General features: G+C 39.9%; 1 pseudogene; it reads left to right on the forward strand.

The window, feature by feature from the left end:
* The first annotated feature begins 3154 nt into the window (after positions 1-3154).
* On the forward strand, positions 3155-4438 carry LOC119539880 (annotated as a pseudogene).
* The last annotated feature ends 255 nt before the right edge of the window (positions 4439-4693 follow it).

The following is a 4693-nucleotide window of genomic DNA, read 5'->3' on the forward strand; positions in this document are numbered from 1 at the left end:
GTTTTTGGCCTCGGATTGCTTTACTTGATAGGGTTCTTTTTAGGATATGTAGGATTATTCAAAGACTAATCTCTGATTGTCAGATCTATAGCTTGGTGGCATACACTTTCTCTAACCAGCAGATGGCATCATGAGTCACTATTCCCCTCAAGTCAGTTCTCCCCAACTTTGTCTTTGTGATGTGTGGGGGTCTGATTCTTGTGGGGTCCAATTGGTGCACCAAGTTTGGGTGTTTTGTTGGTGCTGTCCACCCTGAATGTGGGGTGTGTGTCTGAGCAGTTAGGGAGGGAGGGCAGCTTTAATAATCAAACCTCCCAGGTGTTCCTGTAGATTTAAGACTGTTGCAAGAGTCTAAACCTTCATTTCAATCTCGCCACAGATTTTCTGTGCCACTGTCCCACAAGTCCTTGGTATTGGTGTACGGTCCCTGGGACTTTCGAGTGTGTCCGTCTTCCAAGCCATGCCCTTCTAGGGCCTCTGCTGAGGGAAGGTTGTGCTATGTCACAAGTGCATGCTGTCCCTCAATGGACGTTCTGGGCCACCAGGCCATGTAGGTGTGTTCTCAGCCTGCTGTAAGGATGGCTGTATGGCACGTGTTAATTTCCCTCTTTTTGCACAGCTCCGCCTTCCCAGCTCTGAGACAATTAGCTGTGGGTGCACAAAAGGCTACTGTCCATGCCTGATATTGTGGCATGTGCATGTGTTGCTGGAAACACTTCCTGTCACACTGAGTTTTTTGGCATGGCTCTGGGCTGTGGCACCTGCACTGGGCAGGAGCATTCCCAGCCCACTGGGAAGATGGCTGCAAGGGGCATGGTTATTTTCCCCTTTTTGCTCATCTCTGCCTTCCTTGCTCTGAAACAATCAGCAGCAGATGTGCAAAAGGCTATCTTCCATGCCAGAAATTGAGTTCTTTGCACAGCCCCTTCCTGCCACACTTCACTGTGCAGGTCTTGCTGCCATATCTGCAGCCGCTTTGGGGTTTTTTAAAGAAGAACTAGTCCAATTCCAAACACCAACCCATAGTTTCCCTACACTGCAGCATGGTTGCTGGATATTCAGCAGGCTTACTCACTTGTTTCAGAATGCAGACTCCCAGTTTCACCAAGTGCATGGTCCCTGTGTATTTAGCAGACCTTGTCCAGCTGGTGCATCACTGGAACTGGTGTTCTGGGTCACTTTCTGGCTTTTATCTAGTATTTTTCATGGAGGTGTTTTTTTGCCCTGTCTCTCCTAGCCACCATCTTAGGTTCTCCCCACCCCCCATGTTATTAACCCCTAGTATTGGTGTGGTACTATCACAGGATAATATCTCTACTGAGGAATATAATAATGAGAATGCTGATTCCTTCTTTCTGTGCTGCTCTCATATACCACCTGATGTTTTCTGTTCTGATAATGAAGAACCAGTTACCCCTTCTGATATAAAAGCATATTTAACAGAACTTTTACCTAAAACACTGAAGTACAATTTCAAAATGATAAAAAGTGGAAAGATCTTACTATAGTAACTAGGACAGATGATTCATATCCTTCAAGTCCCACATTAGAAGATTATACTGAAGGAGAAGCTAAACAGTTAAAAAAGCTATGAGTATTTTCAAGACAGCAGAAAGGTCCTCTCAACTTTTTTAGATAAGGATAACACATGATCACATAGTCCTCTGTAAAAACAGGATGGAGTTGCAGCTGTTACTTTTTAACAATAAATAAGTTGTAAATAATGTAGCAAGATGGAATACAGTTCTAATAAAATATGTGTTTATCAATATGATGTAATGGCTAAACTAATCATAGAATAAAATGAGAGAACTTTATTAACAAGTTAGAGACAAATGATAGTAATCTCTTTTCTAATTTTCAAACTTTATGCAAGTAAAAGTATGTTATATTGCTCTTACAGAAATCATAGCTTAACTAGTAAAAATATTATCAGTAAAGTTTTACAGGCATTCAAGGCTAAGTCTCTGATAACATGGATGCCCTCCTTTGATCTTGAACCACTCATGGCTCAAGATGCTTTGCTTTGTGAGTCATTTGTGTTCATGAACCATCTTTAATGTAAAAATAGAATATGACTAATTAAAGGTACTCTAAATCAAAAGGCTGTAAATTTTCTGTAACGCAAACAAGGCAGTTGCATCTGGAGGAGTGGGGTCTCCCAGGCTTGGTAATCTATCAGTTAATTTTTACATTGTAAGCTTGTTCCTTTTACCTTAAGATCTCCTTTAGTAAAAATGTGTTAAAGATGAATTCTTCTCTTGAGTGCTCTTTACTTTTAAACTATTGTCTGTCCCTATACTCTTAATTGAGTGGGAGGTTGCTTGATGAAGCCCAAACACATTGAATCATGGCCTGATAAGCCTCAGGTCTTTTCTAACAAAGGTCATAAGTTTGAGGTGTAAAGAGACAAACCCATAACAGTACATTTGTTACTGTTGATGAAAGAGTATTAAAATGTTGCAGTTAACTATAGTTTTGGCCAACTGATTTTTGACAAGGTGGTAAAGACCACTCAGTTGGAAAAAAAATAGTCTCTTCAACAAATGATGCTGAGAAAACTGGATCTCCATTTGCAAAAAAAAAAGAAGGATCCCTACCTCACAACATATGCAAACATCAACTCAAAATGGATCAAACACCTTCATATATGAGCTAGAAATATCAAACTCCTAGAAGAAAATGTAAGGAAGCATCTTCAGGACCTTAAGACTTTACAACCAAAGCACAAGCAACCAAAGAAAAAATAGATAAATGGGACTTCATTAAAACTACAAACTGTTTTTCCTCAAAGGACTTTATCATGAAAGTAAAATGACAACCTACACAATGGCAGAAAATATTTGGAAACCATATATATCAATAAAAGATTAATATCCCAAATATATAAAGAAATCCTTCAACCCAACAACAAAAAGACAAACAACCCTATTTTTAAATTGGACAAAAGACTTGAACAGACATCTCTCCAAAGAAGATACAAATAGCCAGAAAGCATGTGAAAAGATGTTCAACATCATTAGCCATCAGGGAAAATGTAAATCAAAACCACAATGAGGTACCATCTCACACCCATTAGAACAACTGCTATTTAAAAATTGGAAAAGAAAAGTGTAGGAGAGCTTCCTAGGCTTCTGCTCAACATGAAAAGGCCATGTTCAGTTCAAGCACAAAGATAGTGAAGCCCAATGGTGAAAAGACAGATGAATTTGAGTCTGGCATTTCTCAGGCTCTTCTTGTGCTGGAGATGAACTCAGGCTTAAAGGCTCAGTTAAGGGAGCTGAATATTACAGCAGCCAAGGAAATTGAAATTGGTGGTGGTCAGAAAGCTATTATAATCTTTGTTTCCATTCCTCAACTGAAGTTTTCCCAGAAAATCCAAGTCTGGCTAGTAGGTGAATTGGAAAAAAAAGTTCAGTGGAAAGTACATTGTCTTTATTGCTCAGAGAATTCTGCCCAAGCCAACTCGAAAAAGCCATATAAAAAATAAACAAAAGCATCCCAGGAGCCATACTGACAGCTGTACATGATGCAATCCTGAAGACTTGGTATTCACAAGTAAAATTGTGTGCAAGAAAATCTGTGTAAAACTGGACAGCAGCCAGCTTATAAAGGTTCATTTGGACTAAGCACAGCAGAACAATGTAGAACACAAGTGTGCCAGTTTGAATATATTGTGTCCCCCAAACGCCATTATCTTTGATGTAATCTTGTGTGGGCAGATGTTATCAGTGTTGATTAGACTGTAATTCTTTGAGTGTTTCTTTGGAATGTGCCCCTCCCAGCTGTGGGTGATGACTCTGATTGGATAATTTCCATGGAGGTGTTGCTCTGCCCATTTGGGGTGGGTCTAAGTTGATCAGTGGAGCCATATAAATGAGCTGACATAAGAGAAGGAATTCAGTGCAGCTGTGAGTGACATTTTGAGGAGGAACTACAGTCAAGAGGTCCACTTTGAAGAAAGCGCAGAAGCTGAGAGAGGAGCTGCAGATGGGAGACAGTTTGAAGATGGCCATTGAAAGCAGACTCTTGCTCCGGAGAAGCTGAGAGAGGACAAACACCCCAAGAGTAACTAAGAGTGACATTTTTGAGGAGCTGCAGCCTAGAGAGGAATGTCCTGGGAGAAAGCCATTTTGAAACCAGAACTTTGGAGCAGACGCCAGCCACATGCCTTCCCAGCAACAGAGGTTTTCCGGATGCCATTGGCTATCCTCCAGTGAAGGTACCTGATTGTTGATGTGTTACCTTGGATGCTTTATGGCCTTAAGACTGTAACTGTGTAACCAGATAAACCCCCTTTGTAAAAGCCAATCCATTTCTGGTGTTTTGCATTCACTCAGCATTAGCAAACTAGAACAACAAGGTTGAAACTTTTGGTGTTTATAAGAACCTCACTGGCAAGGATGTTAATTTTGAATTTCCAGAGTCTAAGTTGTAAGCCAAAATGACTAAATCAAGTATCATTCTCAAAAATTTAAAAATTTAAAAATTTAAAAATTTAAAAAAAATGGAGAGGATGCAGAAAAATAGGAACACTCATTCATTGATGGTGGCAATGTAAAATAGTGTAATTACTGTGGAATACACTTTTGCAGTTCCTAAGAAAGCCAAGTATAAACTACCATATGACCCACTATTAGGTATATACCCAAAAGGATTGAAAGCAGAAACTTGAACAGATATTTGCAAACCA

The sequence above is a fragment of the Choloepus didactylus genome, chromosome 7 (assembly GCF_015220235.1).
Source record: "Choloepus didactylus isolate mChoDid1 chromosome 7, mChoDid1.pri, whole genome shotgun sequence".
NCBI classification, from domain to species: Eukaryota; Metazoa; Chordata; class Mammalia; order Pilosa; family Megalonychidae; genus Choloepus; species Choloepus didactylus.